This window comes from Nelumbo nucifera, chromosome 1, assembly GCF_055504915.1.
Source record: "Nelumbo nucifera cultivar China Antique chromosome 1, China Antique-T2T, whole genome shotgun sequence".
NCBI classification, from domain to species: Eukaryota; Viridiplantae; Streptophyta; class Magnoliopsida; order Proteales; family Nelumbonaceae; genus Nelumbo; species Nelumbo nucifera.
In genome coordinates, this window is record NC_142649.1 from 158,667,800 (window position 1) to 158,679,977 (window position 12,178).

The following is a 12,178-nucleotide window of genomic DNA, read 5'->3' on the forward strand; positions in this document are numbered from 1 at the left end:
AGGTATTTATCTAATTAAGACACACTCTTTCAAAAAATTTAGAGTACATATCTAGCAGGGAAAAATCAGGCACGACTCTTTAGACTCCCAAGTCCCGCCCTTCATAATCTTAACTAATGTAGGTGTGTCCTTATCTTTCTCTCTCTCTCTCTCTCTCTCTCTCTCTCTCTCTCTCTATATATATATATATACTAAAGTAGAGCTTGCCATGTAAGAAGTTCTCTCCTTGCTCTCTTACCCAAACCGAGCAATTCTAGAGGGGGTGCAAAATTCCCTCTATAAGCACTAGGAGTTGCCACCTAACATGGATTATCTCCTCTTTTTTTCCTTACATTTTTATTAGGAAACTAACTATCCCCCACTTTCTCCTAAATTATCTCTATCTTTCCCTAATTCCTATTTATCTCCTAAATTATATCTAATTCCTATTTATCCTCTCCCTCACTTTTCATCCATATCTATCTAAAGAAAGTTTCAATTAAAATATTTAATAATTATTTAAATATAATAATTAAATTATGTAATAACTTTAAAATATTTATTAAAAACACAAAAAATAATTATAATAGGTTTAATAATATTCATATTATTAATAATTTTATATTTTTATGAAATTCATAATGAAATTATGTAATAACATTAAAAATTTAATTCTATGGATTATTCAATTTAATAACTAAACAATATTTTAAAAAACACAAACAAAAAATATTAAAAATAGCTAAATAATTATATAACAAAATATTTAAAATTATATAATAACTTGAAAGAAATAAAATTTAAATAACAAAAAATATTAGAGATCTTACATATTATTTTAATATTTAAATAATGAAATATTTAACACAACTAAGTTTAAATAGTTAAAATAACGAAATTATGTAATAAATTTAAAAATATATATATATATATATATTAAGAGTATAATAATAATTATAATTTCATTGATTATTTTAATTTAATAAATAATTAATATTTTAAATAATAGTATTATTTAAACAATTAAATAATATTATAAATAAATAATTTTTAAATACTCTAAATATCAAAATATTAATAACTAAATCATATATTACATATTATTTCAAAAACAAAAAATAGATTAAATAACAAAATCATGTTATAACTTTTAAAAAAAATTATCAAAAGCACAAGAGGAATTCTAACTAATGAGGCCCCATGCGAAGCACGGGATGTGGCACCCCTCCTTGTCCCTTGCCCCCGTAGTCAATACACTCTACCCCATCCCCACCTTGTTCCCAATAGCAGGGTGGGTTCGAGGCGAGGCACCCATTCCCCAGGGAATCCCCAAATTTTCTCCACCTGAGGCAACCACCTAAAATTAATCTAATTTGTGGATATTTTACAAATAGGATTATTGTAATTTTGGATATTTTAGGAATTAGATTGTGACAATTTTGGGGTATATTATAAGTGAAAATGGGAGATCCTAGGATTATAACAAATATTATGAAAAACTTAGAGATATTTTAAAAGTCAATATTAAATCTACTGATATTTTACTAATTTACCATCGGGTTTGGGGAATTATATGCAAACTCCGTCCCTGATTTGGAGCAAAATTATTTTCCCCATCCCCACCCTGTCTCTTCTCCATCCCTATTTAAGATTCAAGGAAACATGCCCCATTTGGGGTGGGGCAAGGTATTATTTATGTTTTATATACTATTTTTCTAATAATTATTTGTGTTTTATATACTATTTTCAAATAAAATTTAAAGGGAAATTGTCTAAAACTCACCATGAGTTTTCAGCATTTATCTTAAACTCACCACAACTTTCCAAAATGTCTAAAACTCACCATGTCACTAACTTCACATTAAATAGACTAACGGGTGTTAATATATTACCATTTTAATATTTAGACATGAAAAAGGAATTTTTTTCAAAAAAATGTTTTCAAATATAAAATGCATAGAATCATAGAAATTACAAAAATATAAAAAATTATAGAAATTGCAAACAAAAAAAATATTTTCAAATTATATAAACTATATAAATTAGAAAATAAAAATTGTAGAAAAAACACAAAAAATTATAGAAAAATACAAATTTGCAAAAAATTAACAAAAAAATGTATACACTGTAGAAAATAGAAAAATGTAAAAAAATAGAAGTTATAAAAAACATTGGAAATTGTAACAAAACACAAAAAAAAAAAGAAAATTGACTGAAAATACCAGTTTCCTCTAATTCCCCATTCAAGGGTAATTTGGTCATGAAAATTGTAATTTATGCTGACATGGACACCTTTGCTAAGAAGCATTAACAGTGCACTAACGAAAGGTGAGTTTTGAAAAATAAAAACTTACAGACATGGTGAGTTTTAGACATTTTGAAAACTTGTGGTGAGTTTAAGAGAAATGTTGAAAACTCATGGTGAGTTTTAGACAATTTCCCAAATTTAAATGTTTTCAATATAAACAATTGAATACTAAATCATATTTTAAACATTATTTAAAAAATAAAAAATTATTAAATAACAAAATTGTATAGTAACTTTAATAAGAATTTAAAATATAAATACATGAAAAAATAAATATTATTGAAATAGTGGAAGTATATTAAATAACTTAGAGGTATTAAAGATTTTTATTAGTTATTTATTGTAGTTTCTTCATAAATATTTTTTCGCCAATTGTTTATTTTCACTATAAATTTTTAATAATTATTAGAGATTAAATTATTGTTATTTATTAGAGATTAGACTATTAATTTAGCTAAAACTAGGAGTTTTCACGAGGCAATTCAGTTCGGTTGGAGATTGTTTGGCTAGCCAAACTAATCTGGTCTGGTTAGGGAGTTGGTTACTCGAAATTGACCAACCATTAGTGAAAATAACCATTGGTTAATTAATAAATATTCAAATTTTTAATGTTTAGCATATTTTAATTACATTAATAATTGTAATTTAATAAATTTTTACAACAATTATTTATTCATAAAATATATTACTAATTAGTATAATTTACTAATTTATTTAAAATCAATAGTTATAGTTAACAATTATCAAATAATTCAGGGGAATTCTTTAAATAATAATCCATAATCTTTTAAATAAATAATAATTAAAAAATTAGGAAATTAATCTATAAAAATGAATTATCCAAAAACTATTTAAATAATAGTACATTATTATTATTATTCAATTAAATAATTATTCAAAGTTTTAGGAAAATTAAATTAGAAAATTAATCTATGAGAAATTGTTTCATATTTATTTAAATAAAATCCTTTATTATTATTATTATTATTATTATTATTAGTACTATTACGACTACTACTACTACTATTATTATTATTATAATAAACAATTATGAAATAATTTAGGAAAGTTATTATATCTATTTACACCAGTCTAGACCACTTGCTTGACTTCGACCATACTTGGTTACATTAATTAACAACAATTGATCTACTTTTAATTAAAATTATTCTAATTTACCATAATTACATTAATTTACTATAATTACATCACTTTGATTAATAATAAATAATTTAGGCTTAAAATTAAATAATTCACATTAATTTATTGTTATTATGAATAATTAATTTACTATACATTTTTCTAGTCAATAATAACTTTTGGAAATTATTGTTATTTAATTTACTGCTAGTTAATTAGTTATAGAAAATTATTAGAATTGTGGGGATGGAAATTTTCCTAGTAAAACTAGGTCCCTACCTAGCCCCACCCCGACTGGGACAAGTTTTCTCAAACTTTAAATAGAGATGGGAAAGAGACAAGGTGGGGATAGGGAAAATATTTTTGCTCCAAATTAGGGACAAGGAAGGGACGGGGTTTGCATATAATTTCCCAAACTCGATGGTAAATTAGTAAAATATTAGTAGATTTAATGTTGATTTTTAAAATATCTATAAGTTTTCCTCATATTCTTATAATCCTAGGAATCCCACAATTTCATTTATAAAGTAGCCCCAAATTGTCATAATCCAATTCCTAAAATACCCCCAAGTTCCCATAATCTTATTTGCAAAATATCCACAAATTATATTATTTTTAGGTGATTGCCTTAGGTTGGGAAAATTTGGGGATTCCCTATCCCCAATAGAGAATGGGTGTCTTGCCTAAAACCCACCCCGCCAACGAGGACGGGGCAGGGATGGGGTAGTGTGTCTTGACTACGGAGGTGAAGGTTAAAGAGGAATGCCCCATCACGTGCATCTCACGGGGCCCCACTAGTAAAAAGTAAAAGGCTTTGATTGCATAGGGAATAAAATATTTAATATGCTTCAAGATCCTAATTGACATCTATTAATTGAGTGTTTCTTTCGGTTCTTGCACCAATGTAGCACTTAACTCCCATGCTCCCATCGATCTCCCTCTACATCAAGTGATCAAGATATCTCTTTTGAGAGTTAGAGAGAGATTGAAGACAAACACATTGAGAGTTACAAAAAGGTAAGGCCGATATGATTATGCTTTTCTTGTTCTTTGAGAGTTTAGATCAATGTAGGATTTGAGAGTTCAGATGAAAGAGCAAACTATATTGCGTTTTGTTACTCTATTTTTAAACCTTGTAGAACTCTTCTTATGGGACTCACTAATTGATGTAGAACGGCCTACAAGGATTTGGAGTGGAACAGAATGAAGAGAATATGATTTCTAACAAATTTCTCCTAGGTATGCCCAATTGAATATTGAGGGAATAGGATTTCCAACAGGGCTCTGGAGTGGATCGAACAACAGAGAATAGGATTTCTAACATACGAGTATTATCTATACCTTTTGTTGTAGAAATATTCTTGGATGTGTTTGGAAATGATGCAAATGAAGTATAAATCCCGGTTCAACGTAAATTCGAACTCTGGTTCACTTTTGCTTGTGTTTGGTAACATTACATTTATGCATTGAAAAATAACAAAAAACATATTTTTTCAATGCATGTTTACATTGATAACAAGATGTAAAAGTACATCAATAAAAAAGAAGTAAATTTGCATTCAAGTGGGCTTTTGATAAAAAAATGCATATGCTTTATTGGAATTCGTGTTTGCATCCATTACAACTAAAAGTCTGTTTGGTAAAAAGGTAAATTTGTCAATGCAAAACTAACCCAACTTTATAATTTATATGGACCGTTTTACACTCTACATATTTGCATTCACACTTCTTTTCATCGGTTCCAAATGCAGCCTATGGGATTCTCTAACGTCCCTAGAACATTTTGAATCGTAAATTGTACTTTAGAGTAGGTGGATAAGTTATCTTCCAGTTCTATGAGCATCTCAACCTATATAGGAATCATATTCCCGTTGAACTTCTAACATTTTTTTCTTCCATTATAAGAACTAACAACTATAGAGTTTGTGTTGTGTGTTTTTCTTTTTCTTTTTGCTTCGAGAAATAACAAATAATAGACCAGGACACAACTTAAAGCTTTTATTTTCTAACTACAAGTTAAAGGCTTCTCTCTTTTTTTGGGTAAATTTCTTAAACTACCCTTATGGTTTAACTAATTGACCAAGTTTATCGTTACTGCTTGGAAATTTACTAACATTACTCCTATTGTTTCTGACAATTGACTAATACTTTCCTTACCGTTTGTGCCCGTTAACAGAAAGACAAAAAAGACTATTTTGCTCTTTTTTCTTCTTCAAATTTTCAAAATAAAATAATGAAACCCTGTTGGAGCTCTTCTTCGGGAGGCCCTCGGTGATTGGAGCTATTCAAGGCAAGATGACCGGCCTTGTTTGCATCACTCTGGGAGTAGGTAGGCCTTTGCACAGAGTTGTGAATTCTCGTGCAAATCGTAGTTATGGGGGTTGACCATTTTGTTTGCAGACTATTTTATCAATTATTCTCTTTTAAATTTTCAAAGTAAAACATTAATTCCGATCAATTCGTTCTTGAAGAACTTTTGTTTGCCGATGAGGGGAGGAGAGAAAAGGAAATGTAAACTCTAGATCTAGAATTCTGAGAAGAAAAACAACAAATGACATAGAGTCTAGAGCGGCGATTGACACAGAGTCCAGAGTCGTAGGTGAGTTAGAGCAAGACAAATGATGAAAACAACTAGTCCATGGATGGAAGCGGCAATTAAAAACCTCTTCAATCGCATATTGTGCAAGCGTGAGGGATTTGTAACTCCCATCGCAAGCCATACTGCCGGGGAGATGGGAAATGAATGCTTCCGTAAGCTGATGAGTGTTGGCTTGATCGAGCCCATCTACAAAGGAGGATGTAAAGCAGCAAAGTGTTGCAGAATGCAACCTTGGATTCGACGCATGGTGATTTATGTCGCTAAAGAAGTGAGATTCTTTAACATCGATTCGAGCGGCAATCCCATATCTCCCGCTGAATTTTCCCTATCTGAAAATGGCGCAAGTGAATTCTCTTGCCAAGCATGCTTGGTGACAATCAATAAAGGATCTCCAGATCTACAAAATTTCTATCACGAGGACCTATAAACACTGTTCAATGTGAATACATAGTATCTTGATTTCAAAAAGGATAGCAAGAGTAATGGGTTATCGATGACGAGGAAGTTGGTTGTTCTTAAACTGGGTAAATGGCAGAGATGGCCGAAGCATCACATTGAGGTGGAGGATGAAGTTTTTCTGAAATATTTGGGATCTATGAAGCATTTGAGTTATTTGAGTCTTCAGGGCATATATGGAACAACGAAGCTTCCAGCCTCGATTGATAAGCTCACCAATATCAAAATTCTAGATCTCTCCGAGCATGTCAAAATTTGGAGGAACTGTTGGTTGGGATAGCATCTCTGAAGAACCTGACTCACTTGGACCAATCTGATTGTTTCTTGCTAGAGTACATCCCCAAGAGTCTTGGCTCGCTCTCCGAGGTGCAGGTGCTGAAGGAATTTGTAATCTGTAACTCCAAGACCAAAGATGTATGCAGACTGAACGATTTAGTTACATTGACTAAGGAAACTGAGCCTGGGCATCAACATTGAAAATAGAGTAACTACTAATTTGTAATCGCATATTGTTCAATTATGAAACCATCTCGGGTCCTCCAAGCGTCAAAGTGATTTCAGCCCCACCATCTCCGTTGTAGCTTTCCGATATAAATATGGCTCTTGTTTTGTCGATGCCAACTCCACCTTCTTTGGTTTCCCCACCCAAAATCTGCCTTTATCCTAGTCGTGGCGACCTAGCAGACAAAATCTTCCCCTCAACCCATAAGACAGCAAGCATGAAGCTCAGAGCTCTGCTCCATCTAGAGCTCCATCGTTCAAAACCATTGATCGAGTCTTCCATCAACTATGCTGAGACGACGATCTGATCTCGTCTCAGTAAATCAGCCATCTAGTCATCACTACACGAGTCCCCACTCAGTAAATCAATGGTAGGTATGTTGCAGGCCCCTTCGCTTAACTCCTATTTGCATATGAGATGCAAACATCTCTCTTTGCAGGCAAAGCAATTTAGGATGTAGCAGCCTCTTAAATTCTTTGGTTTGGTCCTCCGACGAGGTGGAGATGTGGGGAGATCGGGGTAGATTTTTTCTCAGTGTTGTTTCTATAACTAAATCAGACATGTGCCAACTGTCTCTCATGGCCATTGCTCATGAGGATTCATTGTTGGCATCTTGAGTTTCTGTACACTGATTGCCAAACTGTACAACTCTGGTCTACCAACAGGTTTCGTTGGTGGTAGTTCTTTGTTCACCGTCAAGAAGACGATGAACAGAGATTAGGGGTAGACATGAGCCGAGCCAAATAATTGAGTATTCGAGCTCGGTTTGGTAGAAAAATACAAGGCTCAAGCTCGAGCTCGGGCTTGATTCGAATTAGAAATGGAAGCTTGAGTTTGGCTCGATTACAGAATTTATGTGTTCGAGCTCGAATTCGAGCTTTCTGAAACACAGTTCTTTCTGAAACACATGAGCTGATGAGGGATCCTGTCACTGTGGCCTCGGGACAAGTATCTTTTAGTGTTTCAAATGTTATTACTTATTAGTATTTGTCTTTGACTTTATTTCCCAATTCCTAGTAACTTATTTGAGGTGATTTGCATATATATAATGTATGAAAAACATTTTGGGATTCTATCAAGTTTCTCCTTTTCAAGCAAACTATTCAAGATATGGCATCCTTAACCTAGCAAGGGTTTTGTTCCAGGATCAAATTACTTCACACTTTTGTACATGCTGTTGATGACATTCTGAGACAAAAGTTCTTCGGTCAATAAAGCTAGGCATACTGTACGGTTGTACACAACATGCACAAACATATAAAACACTGGAAAAATAAATTTGCAAGTTGTTGTGAATGATGAAATTAAAAAAGAATGATGAATGAAGAAAGAATTTTCTCTTCTTTACAGTGATCACTCCTTCATCTCTTCCTCTCTTCTTACACATGCATCTTACCTTGAAGTAAACAATTCAATCCAAGGGCTTCTTCAACGGGAAAGAATTAAAGAAACCATGTAACAAATAACAATTAGATGATCCAAGCCCTTTTTTTACAATATTCAATATGCTTGTGAGTTCTAGCATGACTCCTATGGTTCCATGAACACTATAGTGTATAGTCATTTTTTTCTCTAATTTTCTTTTTCAGGAGGGAAGGAGGGTTTGACATTAAATAAGAGGGAAGTCATATATACCCAATCAAAGGAAAGCACACATGTTGGGTACAAATTCACAACGACTAAGGAAAAAGCATGCATAATTGCAGAGATATAGAACATTTGAAATGAGCCATCTATTAGCAGGAAAACTCTGGGCGGATCTCCCATCAATTTAGAATCAGGGGCACGTTTTGGAATTCTAAGAAAGGGGCAAAACCCTTAAGTTGCGAAGAACAATGACAAGTCAGGACCACCTAAATTCAAGTAGCAGGAGCTCTCACGTCCCAAATGAGAGTAAAGTCTATATTTAGAGCAAGCGAAGAAAAAAAAGAAACCTTCTTTTCTTTGGCAATCTTGGTGAATTCTCCAAAGATGTATTCTTTTGCCATGGGATTCTTGCATAGAGAACTAAAGTCCCAGCTATTCCGTTCTCTTCAGCCCAACGCTCTAGGGCTTCTTTGTTGGGGTTGACAATGACTACGAGGAAGGACTGAAAGTTGTTCCCATAAATCCATATCTAAAACAAATAGAAGGCAGATTACTCTCTCGACAAGCCAAAACCCTGGCATGCAATCTAGCATGCAATTTGCATAGAAGTTCAACAAGTGACTTGTTGAATCTTCTTTGATTTTAAATCCCCCATGTGACTTGTTGCCCCAGTAGATTGTATAGATAATTTACTCTTACAATGGACACACTGCGCCTTCTTTGTTCCATCACAAGTTTAACCTCTTTGAACTCCTTCCATACATCTAAAGTTTTTTGTCTTTTATTTTGGTATTAGACCATCTTCTTCAATGGGATTGCTTGCATTATTTGTTGTTGACTTGTCTCGTTTGATGACGAGTCATAAGCAATGTCAACCATGATTATAGGGGAAGGACCAGACACAGAATGAGAGGGTGAGGGCCCTATTGAGGTTGAGGGAACATTTGTTGATGAAACATTGTGATCATGGATAGGGGATGATGGCATTCTAGCACAACAAGATACCTTATGATCAATTTTGTTTAAATTAATAAGTGGAACAGGTTTGGACTATGTTGTTTAATATTTAAGAAAGAGAGTGAAGACTGAAGAGTAAGAAAAGAAAAGAGTAGGGCAGTATTAGAGGATGCACTAGGCTTCTAATGGAGTCAAAACCACTAGGTTTCTCTAGGAGTTGGCACCTTCTTAAGTTTGGAGTCAACACCATAAATATTAGTAGAAAAAACTCTTCTTTCATTCATTTGTTCATTTTTTTTTTAATTTATTATTCATAATATGTTTATATAGGTTTCTGTAGAGGATGCAAAATATTTTTTTTTTTACAATATACTTATTTTCCTACTCATATATTTTGTCAAACCAATTCATGAGGATCCTCAATTAGTAAAATATCATATACTTACATAGTTGTATTACACTAAACTTATTCACTAACCTTTTGTATGAGTCTATGAAGTTCTTTGGGTCTTAGTGTCTTACAAACTAGGAGTAGGACTGAACTGTGCATATAGTAGCATAGTAGGCATGTTGAATGGCAATACTTTTCTTAATAATAGGGTTAAAAACGAATATCTTTTGATTCAGTACCTGGGAAGTCAAACCACAGTCTTAGACTCTTAGACTCTTAGTCTTTAATAATAACTAACCATTAAACCATCAATCTAGAAAGAAAACCTAAATTAAATGTAAAAGGTGTCAACACTCAACAACATTTAACTTTGCTAATTGATGCATACCTCAACAAATCATAAAAGGAAAAAAAAAGACATTTCATAAGTAATTCATCATAATACAATTATTTTCTTGTATTCTAATGATATTGATGAAGGAGAATTTGGCCCGACCTCGTGACAGGGAGATATGTGGACATGACTCAACACGGGTGACAGCTCAGCATGAATCAGCTCGCTACAAAGCGAGCTGGGGTAGGCAGGTACCCTGAACTAAAATCACTTTGAGCTAAGATCGTCTCGGCACCAGATTGCGACAAAACAAGACCAAGTTCGTTACAAACCGTACCAGGACCAATGGATCACCTCGGTCCATGGGGGACTTCGGCATACGTGTCGGGGCGGACCTAAGGAGCACGAGCTCGAGGAGCTCACTACCAGTTAGCTCGCCATCGAACAGCTCGATATCCTACAGGCGGCTCGCTTACCGTTCAGACCTCCGAATGGCAACCTCGAGGAGCACACCACAGTACTCTATATCCTACAAGGCTGTACCTCGTAACGATCACATTAGTTCACCAACTCCCCGGTTCTGACGAGAAGGGACAGTATTACCGTTCGACGGTGTATGACAGTATTACCGTTGGATGGCGTTTCGCCCACCTAACACGCAAGAAAGTCTCGTCACAGCTAGGATCCAGTAACTATTCCGCCAACCTGCATGGACCCTAGTATATAAAGACTTCGCCTCCCCGAGGGCGAGGTACGTTCTATTCTTATTGTTGTGAGTGTAATCTCTAGCTCTCTAGCTTTCTCACTGTTATCATCATCAAGCTCTCTCCACTATCACTGTGCTCTAACTTAGCCATCGGAGTATTCTCGTCGGGTGAGCCTCCCTGGGATCTCTGACTCATTTCTTTCAGGAATCTAGTTCTCACCGTTGCTGGCAGCCATATCAAATCCAGCAGGGAGCAGCCGGATTACGCCACATCAGATATATTCCAAGAAACAAAATGAATTAAATCAAGTACTGTCAATCTGCCATTCAACTTTAAGTGTGGCTGGTGGACATATGCTAATATAGTTCATCATGATGCAACTATTTAGCTTGCACTTGCATAAGAGCTAAACAACTAAACCATATACTACACAAGATTTTGTTAAAAAAAAGTGGAATAAACAAGTGCCGGCTGAATATAATTCCTTTGTTAATATACTTCCTCTTAAAGTCTTAATGAAAAAGAACATTTGCTAATTCCTCTGTTAATGAAAAGTATCGCTATAAAAAAATAAACAAGCTTTGTTAATGAAAAATGAACATTTGCTAATTCGAAATCATAGAAAACTTAAAAACTAAAACTAAAAAAACTAAAAAATCCAAACCCATAACATAATGAGAAGAAGACGAAAGCAAACCTCATAAGTTCTTAGTTTTGATCCTTATCTTTGTCTCACCTCCAATGTCTGTAGTGAGTCATGACCGACTGATTGTGAGTGTGCGTGAGAGCTGGACTGTGACTTTGCAAGAGGCTGGAAAGGCTACGACCTGTGAGTCTGCGACCTATGACTGCGAGTCTGGACTGTGACTGCGAGCTTGAGAGTTGAGAGGAGAGGAGAGACGAGAGAGAAGAGCTTGAGAGGAGAGGAGAGATGAGAGCTACAATGGTGGTGAGAGGTGAGAGGCTAAGGCCTGAGAGCTTGAGAGTTGAGAGGAGAGGAGAGACGAGAGAGGATAGAGAGGAGACTGAGGTCTGAGATCGAGTGGGTCTGGGTAGGTTAGGTCGAATAAGGTAAGCGTTTTTTATTCTGAAATTGCCACCATGTATAAGGGACTATGATTATAAAATAGTATCATGAATAAAATTTTGTGAAAAGGTATAATATATATGTGATAATATAAATTTTATATATAAGCTCGTTAGGCTCGCGAGCCTAAT